The 16,570-nt window shown below is 41.6% G+C and overlaps 1 pseudogene; it reads right to left on the bottom strand.

The window, feature by feature from the left end:
• Positions 1-812: 812 nt before the first annotated feature.
• LOC147415830 (U2 spliceosomal RNA) lies at positions 813-924 on the bottom strand (annotated as a pseudogene).
• Between the last annotated feature and the right edge of the window lie 15,646 nt (positions 925-16,570).

The following is a 16,570-nucleotide window of genomic DNA, read 5'->3' as shown; positions in this document are numbered from 1 at the left end:
TGTCAATCTGGACGAACCTTTTGACCAGTCTGGCATCACTATTCTCACGACTTCTGACAGGGAAAATTTAGCCGAACTCAAACTTGCCTGGAAATTGCAACAGCAGTGTCTTTAGAATAATATACACTACTCAGATTGAAGTTGTCTGATAACCTGCATAATGTAGGAACAAATCCTTCTGATTCATGAGTAAGCCTTTTTCGTATCAGATTACAACACACATTAGCAGCCTAATTCTTGTTCTTAGGCTCACATCATGTGCAAATACACTCTTTTGTCTGACACAAAGGGAAAAGACCATGATTATAGATGATTGCCACAGCTATCCTTTAACAAGAAAAAACCAAGTCCTGTATTATGTGACATCTGCCAAGAGACATGGATGCTGTGGGTTGCAGGTAGCAGTCCTCCTGCACAAGGAGGACACTTTAGCTACTCAGTGACACAGCTGAAGAAAAGCAAAGCATGCTCATCTATGACAGGCAGTCTTCCACGTCTTGGTCTAATCAGACGCTGACTCCAGCAAAGATCATAGAATCCTAGAAGAGTTTTGGTTGGAAGAGACCTTCAAGATCATCGAGGCCAACCTTTGTCCTAGCTCTATCAACACCACTAAACCATGTCCCTAAGTACAACATCTACCCCTCTCTTAAACACCTCTAGGGATAGTGGCTCCAGCATCTCCCTGGGCAGGCTGTTCCAGTGCCTGGCAACCCTTTCAGTCAAGCAATTCTTCCTAATATCCAGCCTGAACCACACCTGGTGCAGCTTAAGGCCATTTCCCCTTGTTCTATCACTTGTTACTAGGGAGAGCAGACTGAACCCCACCTCAAAAATAAAGTCCCCTCATCGAGGACGTATCAGATATCAAACTGATAAGAACAGACACTACACTTGATCTTAGCCAAAAGGCCGAGAAACGATGATGGCTCTTTGCAGTTTGAATCGTTTCTGGTCCATCTTTAAGCTCTCTGGTTCTCTTAACAACTTTAGGTTTTACAGAACTATTAACTAAATCAAATAACTGTGAGTGGGAAATACAACTGATTCTTACACTAAAATATATTTTGAGCTAAATATATTTCAAATATTTAGAAATATTTGAATAAATACATGAATGACATGCCAAATATAATCCTACAAAAATATTTTTAAAAAAATAATTTTTGAGCAAAGACTAATTTTAGGAAAGTATCTGCAGAAATACAGCTATGTAAGCCTGACTAGTTATCCTTACTTTCTTCTTAAATCATTGGGCTATGTTCAGGCGCCTCTACGTACAGTGAAATGGGTAGGTTGGGAGTCTCAAAGCTGCTTTCAAAGTCTCCACTTGTCTCACTGCCCACAAATGCTCTCCAGCCTAAACCGCTCTAAAGTTGCTGTAGACTACAAAGTGAACTTTGCTGAACGTGCCAACATCTACTTCTTCCATGGCAGAGGCTTTTAACCTGTGCCTTTGGATCTCTTCCTTTGAGGACTTCTCTCATTGTTTAGGTATTAAAACCTCTCTGCACAATGTTTTCGTCAAGAATGGAAGGGCCAACAGGTACAGGTTCCCACTGCACTCTCACACCGCTTTGCCAATTCAGTTAATACTTTTTGACACAGTCTCATTTGTTGTGATATGTATCACACCAACTGGCATGACTCCACTCTCAAAGAGCATACAGGTATGGTGCAGATAAAATCTCACTGGCTCGCTGCTGTACCACAGGTATCTTGCTCCTGATTCTGGGAGGGAAAACAAAATATGGTGCTCTGGTGCACAATAAAGAAAGGCGACTGGGACGGGGAATGGACAAGACTGCTTCTCTCAGACCCTGGCACCTAGCCCTGTTTCTTTTGGCTCTTGCCAGCAAAGACCTTCTTCCACATCCGGCTTTGGAAGCACATCTCCAGTGATATAGCTTCATACCTGCAATCAGACAGTCAAACATCTGCTCAAAATTGAGATACAGGACAAAGACTAATAAAAGATAAAGAGCTAAGATATAGCTAAGAGCTCTAGACTTCTGGAAGGTCTTCAGTCCTAAGGATGTAAAGACTGTCATTTACAATCATTCCATTCATAAAATGCTGAGAAAGAAATAAACATTCCCGATTTTAAGTCCAGAGGCAGATACTTGGCTAGCAACTCTGTAGGTTGTTATTTATATTAATGCTATCGGCTGTCAGGACAACTTAGGCATTCCCTAGGGCTGGTATCATTTATGCCAAAAAACAGGTCAGCTTAGATTAAAAAGGCAGAGAGGGAACTGAACCATCCCCACCTGAAGACGTGCTGTTTTCAAGAAAAGGCAATATTCCTGTGCTATGCTCCACAGCAGGAAAGCAAGAATTGCATACTAATCTCCATGGAGGTAAATACTCTTGCTGAATTCACTTAATATGCAAGGGTTTGTATTCACTTCCTTTCCATTGCATTCCTACCTTGTTCTTTCTATCCGAGGCAGATATTTGAGTTGACCTTCAGCTTGCTTTCTTCTACCTGAGTAATTATTGAGATTTTTTTTTTTTTTTTCCCTCTCTTCACTTCCACTTCCACCCATTCCAAGTCCCCAGAGACACTTCAACGGTACTGGTTTGCCTTGAAAGTCTGGTATTTCAAATATATTTCATTTAACATTTAACAGAAAAAAAAAAAAAAGTTGTTTGTCAAGAAATGCTCCTTTTTTTTTTTTTTAACGTAAGCAAATAGAAATTCAGAGGTGCCTGTATGTATTTCTACTGTGCACAAAAAACCACACAGGTGCAGAAGATGATACCAAATCTCCCATGTTACCCTACAGGCTCTGGCAGCCACTCTGCATCAGTGCTGACATTTTCGTTGAGAAGCAGAAATGCAGCCTGCATCCCAGTTCATCAAAAATAGCAACTGAAAATTAACAGCCAGCAAAACTGTCTCTGAAGCTTGTTAGCAGTTAAGATACGTTACAGTATACTGCTGTAGACCTTTGATATTTTCACTAATAGTAACATTCTATAAACTGAAAGATATTTTTTATACCAAAATATATTCTAAGAATAGTCCAAATTCAAATACACATCAATATTTGAAACCACGGTGACACTTCATACACAAATAGAAGTTACAGAGCTTGCTTATGATCTCTGCTTTCAGAACTGAACTACTGGGATCTGCAAGGAAAGACTGTGATACTCACACTGATCTGCCTTTCTCAGATTTCTCATTCTTATGATTTTCACAGACAGTGAGCAGCATGGGCATTCTTCACTCTGCAGAAAAATGACAAAGTTATTACCCACATTAATATTAAATTGCTCATACTTCATAAAAAATGACCTCACATAAGCGCGTGTTGCAATTTTCAAAGCTGTGCAGTAAAATTGGAAGATGAACTACTTGCACTGCGTAGTAGTCTACGTCTACCACGTCTACGTAGAGTTAAAAAAAGAAGAAGAAATGAAAGAAATAGTCATCTGTGTAAATATGTCATTGATGGAAGAAATAACAGTGAAATTGATAACACAGTAAAATAGTTTTGAATAACATTAATTTTTGCATCACATGACAGGACATTTGAATTTAAAAGAAATCTTTATCAACAATTAAGCTTAAGTGTAACATGCTTGAGAAGTTCCTCCATTAAACACCTGTAGACAAAGGCAAAATATGTTTCATTCTCTTGAACAGTTGAAATTTCACACAGAAAGCAGATATTTTCTTCAGATAATTTTATTTAGTGAAAATTCCAACTTTCCTTTTAAAATCTTTATCAGGAGCTTTTCCTAGAAATAGCAAAGTGCAAACAGGTGAAAGGTTGTGAAGTTATGCACAAATACCAAACTAGGACCATCTTCGTGTCCATGATAATAGCTGGTTTTAGTCAGTGACCCTCCTGTGTACAGCACTAACAGGTGGCTGCTAGCACAGCTACCTGGGCACAGCATGTGACTATACTCATAGCTGGCAGATGCTGCCCTGTGGAAGACCCAAACTTACCTAATGCTTGCATCAAACCACAGACTCAGCTCAAATCCGCAGCAAGCTCCTGTGAGGCACCTCAGACTGCTTCCCAGCCTCCACGAGGATCACCCACTGCGGCTGGCCTTCCTTCCCCCACTGCCAAAAGTGCCTCCACAGGACGGCCAATACCAGCAAAGCTGTCAGTCTTCCTGACATAAATAACTAAATACATATGTGAATTTGGACTAACAGCTCCCAAGTCCTCTTTTAGGCACCAGAATCCCAGCCACAATCTCACCTCCGCTCATCTTCAGCTTCTAATGGTCTGAATTTTTGCATTCTTACCTCACGAACACTCCAGTATGATCCCATCGTGCTCCCAGCTGCAGACAGGTGTGGATGCAACTTCACTATTAGAGGCAATAGCTGGCAGTGACGCCCAAAGTGCCTCTGCAAACTTTAAGGAGGCACCTCCTGAGGAGCAAGTGGCTTATCCTTGCCCCACCTTCCTCTTTGCCCGAGAGCATCAAGAGGGAAGGGGAGGGAATATGCTGAGTTTATTTGATAGCTAAACACCAGAGGGGTGTGTTGGGGGAAGGCTGTACACACCAAGGCTGTGCCAAGAGTTATTAGCAATTCAAGATAAGGGCATGATAACGCACAGCACTTATACATGGCTACCTATGATCTGGCAGCCTAAGCAATGCGTGGATCAGTTAAGATAGTAGCAGCTATGTGTAGGCTGGAGGACAACAGCTCGACAGAACCCCAACCAACAACCAAAAGTATTGTGGATGAAATGACTTTAAAACTTCTATTTCAACAAAATTTTATTTGTTTTCCTTTTCTTGGAGGTAGAGGGGGTTGTGCTGTTTGCCAGTAGATGTTTCCCCAATTTCATTCGTATTCTTGTCAGGTTGATATATGTTTTCCTACTTTCAGAACCCTTCCACAAACACAAAACTGAGTAAACGAAGACAAAAAGAATAAATTCTCCTCGAAATTAGGGCATACATTTATTCATCTTAAGTGCTAACATCTAGGAGTATTAAAAATGATGCAGTGTCATCAAATTGTGATATGACACCGAACTTTTCCATTTTCTGGCAGAACACTGTGCAGCAGCAGATATGCAGGTGAATAGCCCTTGCACAGGTCCAGCTACTAACAAGCCCAGATGTCTGATGTGAAATGACCACTTGAGAACTGCAGGAGGTGATACTATATACTCACAGTACATGCAACCTGTCTTCCCTTTACACACACACACACCCCCCCCCCCAGAAAACACACTGGAGAGAGTTAATTCTGGCCTTACAGCTTTTCACTGAACGAAAATTACCTTAGTCATCCATCGTTTTAGGATTAGGAATCTACCCTCGATACCTTTCCAATTATAGATGATGTGAAATGACACAAAAAAGTAAGTGTAAGGTCCTCCCAAATACTACTCTGTGAGGGACTAGTTGAAGCAGCTTCCTGTGGCCAAGAGATTGTTTTCATCTCTTACTTGTGGTATTGCAGTTCTGAAAGACCTGTCAGCCACAAACCGTTGCAAGGAGCAGGTGTTCCGGTGCAAGAGTGGCCGAATAGTGGGGGTTTGTTCCCGTGCTGCAATGTTTGTCACTTGGCTTTTGCCTCACTGATAAACCTGCAGGGGTCAGTGAAATTGTGCCTCACTCATATTTTGAACGAAGTCAGAATTTTTTTAGGTCCGGTGCAGGGAAAGCGCTGGATGTAGGCCACAGATGCGCAGACGTATTAATGCCGAAAGCCATACCAGAGCACCAGTACAGCCTAACACTGTGGAAGAAAGCCCAAGAAGTTGTATCATGGGCAACTTGTGCAGACAAAGGCAAGAGGGATTTTTTTTTTCCACTGGAGATCCTGTGGTGTAGCAATACTTTGAGCTATTCTGAACGCTCTTTGGAGGAGTTTATCAACGCTCAAGAGAGCCAGGGGACCAGCCTGCTGATCTGGCACCAGGTAGAAGTGTTCTTGTCCTGCTCTGCCACCAACACTAGGAAACGAAGGGTGTGAGGTTAAAGCAGAGTTTGATTGCCCCAGGTGTGAAGTAAGCTTGGCTTACTTGGCCTGTCGTTGATCTTTGTGGATTTCTGGGCTCTGATGTTGATGCTGAGTTTTGGAGGGAGTGGGTGGTGGGACTTGCAAATATTAAGCGCTAACGTTTATCTTCATCATAAAAGCTCAGCTGGTAATCTTTTGCAAACTTTAGCTTTTTGTTGTTGTTGTCGCAGGTCATTCCAAAGGAATAGTAAAAAAAGTACAGCACTGTGATGCTTCCACTGCTTAGCTCGTACATTTCTTTTACGCTGTTCAAATTACTCTGAAATTCTCACCTTTACTCTTGAAAAGGAAGAAGAGAAAGTGAAAAGTGACAGAACATTCTATGAATAGTTGTGAAATACCTTGGCTATCTTTTATGCTATGCCATAATTCATGCTATAGCCTAACTCTCAGCCTTGTAGCCCCTCACACGTATTTATTTTTATGGTGCCCTACAAACCAATCACACAATGATATCTCTGCCCCCCCCAAAGAAAAACAAATGCACTCTGCATCTTACTTTTACTTGTCTCTGTATCCTGAAACAAAATGTTTCATTCCACACCGGATCTTTGCAGTTCTTGATGGTTTTGGTCCGGACAGTCTCAGAGGAAGCAGTGGGCAAGGACAGGCTTACATAGCAATCAGTTTGGCTAACTGTATTTGAAAAGGTATATTGTAATTAACAAATTACCATAAATACATTAGAGCACAGCCTTAACATCACTGTATAGACAGCAAGCTGCAAAAAGGAGAGATTATTTCTGTTACTTTTCTTACAGGTCCTTATTCAATAGCACTCACTACTACAGCTTCTCTCCTGCAGGTGGGAGCTCTGGTTGTTAACAGAGAGTCAAAGAAGCTACTGCATTAAGTACAACTGGTAAGAAAAAAATATGCAGAGCTAGTGTTATTTAACAAAACCCATTATTTGTATGTCCCCTCTTTGTTGCAAATCAACAGATTTCTGTAACGGAGAAGCAAAAGATTTAAAGTTTAAGACAACCTTCTTAAAGGGTAAAATACTTATTTAATTCTTTGAGCATTTGGACACGGGGCTAACTTTGTCCTTTTCTCTTGAGAGTGGAACAGAAGTGCTAAAGAGAGTCTGGGTATGAAGGATCTTTGCTCTCTGCTCTGTTGCCTCCACGTAGCTGTAGCCTATGTAATTAGCCAACAGTCTCACCCAACATGTGATCACAGCGCTTCACCATCAATAAAAATGCAAAAAGGAGCAATGCACTTTCATCTTACTGATTTAAACTCTGAGCCTTGACAGGGAAGAAACAGTAACAGGTGAGATTTGGGTTTCATAACAGACAGTTTGGTACTGCGGGATGCATGCTGAGAGGCAGCTTGACCAAGTGGGTAAACTGCTGGAAAAGGTCTCATGACGTGCTGGCTCCGGTCTCGGGTCTACTCGGGTCTGCTCCAGGCTGCTAAGTGACTCTGGGCAATTGCTTCCATTAAAATTTATCTTGCTTCTCTGTCTGCATTTCCCCATCAATAAAACAGTGATAAAGATCCTTTCCTCTTTTGTAATCTGCTTTGACATCCCATGATTAAAAACATTATGCAAAAAATAACTACTGTTGGTCGTATTTCCACATGACCCACAAGAAGAGAGTGCCTTATCAGTAATTATGTTATTCTTTCTCTACCAGTCTCTTGGTTCTCATTCCACACTTCATTTAAACTTGTGGTGTAACCCGTGTGGCAATGAATAGCTGTTGCTTAAAGCAATCTGTGCAATCAGGTCATGTATAATTTATCTGCCACATCTTCTGATCTTGTCTGAACATGAAACATCTCCAAGTTTTTCCAGCATGCATTTGATAGTTTCTCCGTTACTGTCCATAGCAAGGAAGAAATTACTTCAGCATCGCAAATGCAGATGTCTATAATTTTTGCAAGTAATATTAGGATATTTTTAGACTTACTACTGCAATTATAACATGCAGAATATGTGCAATGTAACTGTAGATAACAATTTATTGTTAAAGGAGGTGATAAAAACGTTTCTTTAGCTCTCTCTCCCACGATATTTTCAACAATTATTCCATTGATTTTTAACATTTGAAAAAGATAATATTGACTTCCTCCGATGACACCAGAGAAGCAGGTGAGAGTAAGAATATGTTTCTTCAGCAACCGTGTCTGTCACTAATGGACTACTGATACATGTGTAGTTTAGGGAATTTGTTCATTCTGGGATATCTCTTTGTTGTACATACTACCTATGAATCCTGATTTAGAAGACAGGCATTCAGTATTTTCAGAGTATTAAAGAAGCTCTAAACTTGCGACTTACAATCTTGTGTCTAGAGAGAGCTGTGGTGGGATCTTCGTTCAGTCCTTCACCCTCTCTGAACACAATAGACCCATAGCCAACTTAAGACGTTAGTCCAGTCTTTAGCAAGGCTGCTCATCCTTAATAAGAGCAAAACCAAAGTCCTGCAACCTGCTAATCCATATCTAATGCCAGCTTAGTTAGCAACCAGTGAGGCCTCAGTCTCAACATAGCCCAAGACAAGAATGCAGAGGCAAAGATATTTGAATCTGAAAACAAGCAATTGCAGCCAGACCACTGCAGGAAGAATAAGAAACTATGCTCCAGAACTACTATGTTGCAGGACTTACCATAACTTATATATACAGCACAAATTTAGATAAATTTTGGACCAGATCCCAAATACACAATGTTAAAAGTAAGTGCAGGTGATTATATTTAGCACTGAGATCTCTTTGCATACAGTCCCAGCCCTGGGCAGGAACAAGTGGATGCTCAGTGTCTTCTACGTTGCAGTCCTCTTCCACTGCCTTCCTCCCTCCACCATAAAAGGCTTTAACTGTTAACAGCTGTTAAAATGAAACAGGTCCAGATTGAAGAGTATTTACTTAGCCTGGCATATGAGAAAGAGCTGAAAGAATTGAGTTTGCTGCTTCAACAACAACAACAAAAAAGACTGTCAAACGACGGTTCTGTAATGTCCCAATGCTCGATACAAACAGGACAATGATCTGTGGCTCTGCCTGGTCGGAGGGAAATAAACAAAGAGGAATATTAGGGAAACTGTTCCAGCTCTAAGAGAGTTAGCTCTAATGAGAAATATTTTATAAATTTTCTAGGTAACTCGTTTCAGACGGTATTGATACCCAGATACGTATCAAAGAGGGACAAACAAGGTAAACTTGGTCCTCCTTCAGGAGAAGAGCAGCAGCCCAGGTGAGCCTACAAGGTGTCATGTGGAATTGCCGCCACGTGATGCCTATGTTTATGCTGGAAGGAAATAAACAGGGTAATCACGTATCATCAATTATATTGCATGGAAATCAACTAACCGGTTTCCCTTCCAACCCTGACTGTCTTGGAAGGAAGCGATAGGACATCCTTATGTTGTACATCAGCCCAAAAGATCAATTCCCAGATATCTGGGCACTGTCTCCAAAACAACTTCAAACCTCCTTCTTCGACGCGTATAAAGTGAGACTGTAAGTTCATCAGAAAAGTTGACGCCTTTCCTTTCCAAACACATACAAAGTCCAAGTAACAAGTCCTAAACGCATACCTAGAGCCTCTGCGTACCATCCCAATACAATCATCAAACGGAAACAATATAATGCAGAGAAGCCCACAGACAGCTGTGCTACAACTTCTCCCATCCACCCCAGCTCCTCTGTAAAGAAACAAAGGATAAATTATGTAGCCTAAGAGGCATTTTGGGTACATGTAGCTGTTCTTGCAAGATTGTCACATGCTAACAGAGGCGCAGATGTCATTAGATCACCTTTACATATGCTCTCTTTCAGCAGAGTGGAACTAGAAAACTTGTATTTCCATAGGTACATCCATTTTTAAACTTTTCATAAGCATTGCCACTGTTTCACTGTTCCTACTCTCAGAGTGTCAGCCAGTAGGAACCAAAAAGCTGTTTATATTTGGCTGAGAGGTATTATTAACAGGTCAGGCTTCCTTTGTTCAACCTTAGACTCTCTTGCAGTGGTATGTTGTGCAATCTCACACCTATCACTGGAAAATATTTTTTAGAGAGTTCCTTCCCTTCCATTTAAAAATAAACTAGCTGAAAATAAGTCTTGGCCAAACATTGACAGTGTTGATGCAGATACAGTGGGTAGTTAGAACTGCTGGGCATCTGACGAAACCATTATCAGAGGGAAACATAATGGAAACAGACTTCGAAACAGGCTGCAAGTGCCTCAGATTTCAAAGAAAAATGGGAGTGACAACAAAAGCAATACCAGAAGCAGCTGAACCAGCAAATCAACACTCACGGATTTTCTTTCTTTATAAAGTGCTCCCAAGAAAGTTATGCACGCAATAGAATAGAGTGAATAGAAGGGGGAATAGAAACAAAAATGGTTTTAATGTTTAGCTAAAACTATTTCCCCCTCCCTCACCTTAAGCATTGGCATTTCGACTCAGAAATGCCTCTGGCACGCTTTTTATGTAGTTATGGTACTTTTTCTCACATTCTTCTCCAGGATTTTTCTGAAAAAGCAGGAGCAATACATCATGGGAGATATAATCTGCAGAGAGACTGAGATTAAGCTGCAGGACTGACAGTGAACTGCAGCAGTAATTCTGTTTTGGATTTTCCAACTGAGGTTCAGAGTTTGGAAACCAAAATTTTGCTACTGAATAACTAAACTTTATGGTAGGGACACTTGCCCTAGATATCTTTTCTTTCAAGCAAACTTTGGTACTGAATGGGGAGCTACCAAAAATCTGTAGCTCAATATAATAGTGAGGACAAGGTCAGCTGACTGACATGAGGTGTTCTCCTTTCGCTGGGACTGATGTCTCAAAACCCATATTTGCAAATATGATGACTAAGGTTAAAAATGTCCCAAAGTCTCTGTCTCTCAGGAAGAAGCTAGCACTGATAATCTGTACAAATTTACTGCCTAAATATACACCTAAATAAAAACAGATACCTGTAGAGGTTCTTTGTTTTTATGGTGAGGACGGAAGAGTTATGGCTAAGCAAACGGCACAGAAATAAAACACATTGGTATAACTAAGTAACAAAAGTAGGGTGCAGTAAGTTGCTTCATTCCCTCATAGGATGGTTTACAGCAGCCAATTTGAAGGAAAGACGTTGATGCTGCTCAATAACTCCATAACATACAGGGACAACTCACTGGAAGAGAATTTTTACACCACACTGTAAATGGTTCTTCATGTGCCTGAGAATTCCGCCCAAAACCTGTAAACCTCAGCCATCGTTTTCTGAATTAAATTCTGGACCTACAGGGCATAACACGCAGGTGAAGATTACGTTTTGATTATTTCGGTTTATTTGTTAAGCAGAGCGTTCATTCAGCCTGGATTAAAAGTTTACATTGCAGCAATGGTTTATCCTGACATAAATACTATGACTCGGATGTGCTGCCAACATGCGCTTTGCTTTTGGCAGCCAAGTCTTCGCTTTTTACACATCTTTTCTACAAAGATGTCACCATTGGTTTCTCTCACATCAAAGTAAGCCACAGAAAAACATACAGCCTCCAGACCGTCTTTTATCACAAGACTACAACTAATCCTATTTTCACAGTGAAATTAAATGAACTCATATTCTGACTGGAGTCCTCCAGGACTCCCAACTGATCTAGCAGCCTGCAGCAATTTTCCTGTGAGTAAGAATGAATGAAGGCATTAAGAACAGAGATATCTGACTTACAAGGAACAGTTATACCCAAGATCCCTTTTGTCTAGTTTTTATTCTTGAACTAAAGGCAAGTCTTTAAAAGAAGTTAGTCAAGATTAGTCCTGAACAAACAGGAAGAGATTAACACCTTTGCCAGGGAGGCATTCAAAAAGATTTGCAATTTAATAGCAGAACACAATGCAAACACCAGTACTAACATTTGTGAGTGGACTTTCTCTGGCTACCACTGGAGCACTACTTTATTGGCCGCTGCTGAGGATACAATCATTCAAAATCCCTGGGAGAGAAGCCGTAGTCTCATGTGGACACTCTCACATGTCTTTTCTGAATGTGGACTATCATAGCCACGTTAAATCTAGCCTCTCTACTTTACGTTGGCCTCCCACATAACATCAAACTACATCTTGATTCTTGGTCCTTATCTACAAGGTAATCAATGTCCTAGGTTCAGCAAAAGGACTTTCTGAAGCTCCTCTCTGGAGACCATCGCTGATAAAAGTTCTCAAGCTCTGTGAATCTTGCCTGTGGGCCAGGCTTTCCTTGGCATTACTCGGACTCTTCAGACTGAACCTCCATGGGAACTATGACGTACCGCAAGCCTTATCGCATTGAACGTACAGCTCACCTCAGCAGCACTCATTTAGACATGTGTAAAAGGACACAGATGCAAAAAATGAAACAGGTCTCTGTTCTGAAGGTGCAGGAAAGAATGAATCACCGCTTACAAGTATCAGTCACACTGCTTAATGCAGAACTGGATGAACTGCAGATACTGCTGTCTTGATGAAACGAGAACTAGAATATATTCTCCAGGTTCTGTAACAGTGCATAAGAAAATCTATTTGGGCAAAAATGCATTTAAATGTATTTTCCACGATAAAATGCTGAAGACGAGACGTTGTACCTTCTTCTCATCAAAAGAATATCTCAACAATCCTGGAGCAATTCCTGCAATAAGCAAATTGATCTCCATGGTATTTATGAACTACTTTGAATGTCCAAATTCTAACAACTAATAGTACTGTAAACACAGATCTGCTAATACTCAATTTGGCGTTACTGTTCAGTTCAAAGTCAAGCAAAGTATACTTTGGTCTTAAACTCAACACATCGTTGAGCAACAGTACACAGGATATTGAGTAAAATACAGTCCTTACCGAGGATGATTAAAATCACCAAGGTACGATAACCCTTGAGAAGATGTGGAGGACTGTAAGCATGGGAAAAGGGCAATGCTCATCTTCCTAAGCGGTGAGAAGGTATCACACAGCCCAGCCCAAGGAAATTTGTAAATACAGAAAGCCTATTGAGAAATCAACACACATACTTCATCATCATTATCTGTTGACAACTGCTGAAGTTGCTTATATATACATTTGAAAAAACCGCATGCTACTCTTGTGCTGTGTTATTTATTGGCACAGCACTTCATGAAACACATCTCAGCTCTTGCAGAAACATCCATCCAGCTCTGAGCAGAGGCTGTCACCGCCATTTAACTCTGCAAGCCAAATGGCAGAGGAGTGAAGGATCGTGAATTAGTGCATGGACGTGTCTCCTTTCAAAGCACCATGTGGTTCCACATCGCTGCCATTGTCACCTATTCATTCCAGTCCGTCTTCTCCCTTGTTATTTCCACTGTCTCTATCCTTTCAAACCTGTTTTAAAACAGGTTGTGACATTTTCAAAAATCGTGAAACATTTTAAAAGCTGTTTCAAGCACTTGTTAGGTGGAAGCCTCCAAACAAGAGGCTAATGAAGTCTGCTAGGAACACGTAGTACCATCATAAAAGGCTTTAAACATCATCCCTGTTCAATGAAGGACAATAGCTGCAATACTACCTGTGCTTTGCCTATGAGGCAGAGATAAGCCTAACGTTTACCTAAGGTTGGTTTCTCCTTTTATCAACCCTTCAGCCCGTAATGACTTCATTCTCCTAATGCCCCTGCGAGGCTCCTAGTGACCTTGTTGAAGTCCTTCTTTTAGAGATGAGGAGCTAAGGTTTTGAGGAAACTCATCTTCCTCAAGGTTACACCAAGAATCTGAAGGAAGTCATGAGGGGACATAGCACATCATAACTTTCACCACCAGAACAGCTTTCTGTTCTTGTACACAGAAGACAGCATGGCTGCAAGAAGATGCATGGTGTACTTACATACAATCACTGATACCTAGCGGTAGAGATGCAACTATTTCCACAGCTGTAAGGAGGTGTCCTGACCAAGAACTCTAAGCAAATAACATACTAATGAGCTCCTTGGATAGACGTAGCATTGTCTTTTTCAGTGGTGGCTTATGCGGCTATGAAGGCACAGAATAAGCTTTTCGTCTCCACATTTCTTACCACTACTATATAATGCGATACAACACACTTTACACTACGCTCTGTAAACTGCACTCCATCATGGCTATCAAAGACTTGAGAGAGGGGAAAAAAAACCTGGAAATAATCTCTTAGTCTAGAGAACAGAAAACGGGCAACCTGAAGGAAAATAGGTTTTGGCGTGTGTTTAGATGGTAGCAATGAACTGAGGAAGAGCAGGGACAGACTTGGATAACATGAGTAGATGAAATCAAAAAGAAGATTGAATAGGAAGGAACAGAGGTTGTTAAGAACTGCAGCTGTGAAGTTGATTCACATAATATTCACTGAGTTTATCCATTCATTTGTTACTCGTATTATTAACTGCGGTTATGACTGTGATAACAAACATTGGTCAGAACCAGGGCTCCATTTTGACAGGTATATTAGTAGTTGTGCAACTAGATCTTGAGTTAATCGGCTTACAATTGGAGTAAGAAAAGCCTCATTTCAGGATATGAAATCACAGGGAGGCGCTTTTGGTGATTAACAGTTGCTTTTATACATGTTTGTTTCAGTTTCTTAACCAGTTAGGAAATCTTTGTTTACAGGTCTTGTTGCAACTTGGCAGCTATCCACATAGCTGCTTCTCTGTCCTTCTGCAGATTCGTGTTGCCAAGCATGTGCCCTGGGCTGCTTTCAGAATGTCTCTCCGTTAATGTAAAGGCAGCCTCCCTGAGCAGCCAACGGCATCACAAAAGTAGACGAGATGTCCTGAAAAGACATCGATCCTCTTTTTCGAAGGACTGTGTCCCAGGATTTCTCTCAACCACGGCAGAAGTCAGCGGCCATAGTCATTTTAACAGGGAAAAGTTTTCACCCTAAAGCAAACATGCCATTAGCCCTAGCCAGCCCCGGCAGCTGCCTGATGGGACTGCCCATGCTACCTGCCTGCCATCCCTCACATTGGTGCTACAGTCAGTGACAAAGGTGAAGCGAAGTACACCTGGCTTCCTGTGTGTGCCCTCTTCAATCAGTCCTTTCCACACACAACAGTTTCCTTTGGCGAACAAGGCAATGAAAGGGAATTCATTATTATGATGGTGTTGCACAGGATTTAGGGGGACACAAGGAAAACAGTAATTCTGCCTTCCAACCTTTAAAATCAGTGGGCAGTGTAATACTGGGAGTTTGCTATGAAATTACATAGCAACAAGGCCCAGATTTAACAAGTACCATATTTAATACTGTAATTAAAGACAAGCCTAAGGTTTTATCTGATGAGAATGTTGATTGAGACTAGCTTGTCATACTAAAGAAAACAAACAAGTAGCTGTAGGCCATTCGAGGAAAAACTTTCTGGAGCCTTGGACTTTGCTAAATACAAAGTAGGGCAAGTCAATATTTTTAAAGACTTTTTTTTTTTTTTTTTTTGTCTCCTGAAGTGAACATACATGCATGGAGAAAAATGTTACTTTATATTTCACTTGCAGCCCATGAAAAAAACAGGTTTCTTTCCCATAGGTGCCAATTTGCAGAAGATACTTATTTTCCCTCCTGCAAGACCAGTGAACTGTGCCATCAAGAAAAGGGCCGTGCTAAACCAGATTTGCCAGCTGTGTGAGGCAGCCCGCGCCCTTCTGTGACTGCAACAGCGGCCTCTGGGAAGAGCAAGCGCCGGGTGCACAGCGAAGCAGGTCCAGGCAGCCACGTTGAAAACAGGAGCTCTGGGGAATTTACACAGCATTGGTCTAGTTCTTGTCATAATTGGCACACGGCGGGGGTGAAACGCCGTGGTACTTGGCCAGCAGAGCAGTCCCTCAGGAAAGAAATTCTCCCATGGTTAAATGGTGGAAATGCAGAGCCCTGCATGACCATGGCTTCAAGGGGAGCTGTGAAGAAGTGGGTGGGGAGCCCTGAAGATAAAAATTAGTCTCTCTCTCTCGGTGAACTTGGCTGGTGGACCAGCCCTTAGCAAACAAGAGTCTTGCAACAACCAGTCTCTTCCCACATATGGGAAGCCTTCTGAAAGTCAATCTCCACTACACCAGCTGACAAGGAAAGTAAGGGAAGATCATGGGAAGTCACTGGATGGCAGAATAGATTCAAAGCCTTTCAGCAGTGAAGGCAAAACTGATTTCTGCCACTACAAGGATGAGACCTTGAAGTTCCAGCAAAGGTTTTTGTGACATGAAAACCAGAGGCTGGACGAAGACTGCTGCTGATGCACAGTTTATGTAGGTTCCAGAGTAGACTGGAAGTGTTGCTGCATTCATAGAAAAACTCTGTTTGCCCTGGGAAGTTACCAGCTCTGAAGTGATCAAATGCTGGGAGAGCACATCATGCAGCGAGCACTTTATGTTTTTGCCCTACTGTCATACTCCTCCCCCCAAGCACCTGCCTCTGGCCACTCTCAAGCACAGGGCAGGACAGACCTTTGGTCTGATGAAGCACAGCCATTCTTGTTTCCCTGGGCACTGCAATGGGGACGCAGGAACATGGGGAGCCCAGTCACCTCTGCTTGTGACTCTTGCTTGTGAGGCTGCCAATAGCTCCCGATTTTGTCTATGCCTCAAAGCAGT

Source organism: Leptosomus discolor, chromosome 3 (genome assembly GCF_034619465.1).
Source record: "Leptosomus discolor isolate bLepDis1 chromosome 3, bLepDis1.hap2, whole genome shotgun sequence".
Classification (NCBI taxonomy): Eukaryota; Metazoa; Chordata; class Aves; order Leptosomiformes; family Leptosomidae; genus Leptosomus; species Leptosomus discolor.
This window is presented reverse-complemented; position numbering and strand designations above follow the sequence as displayed.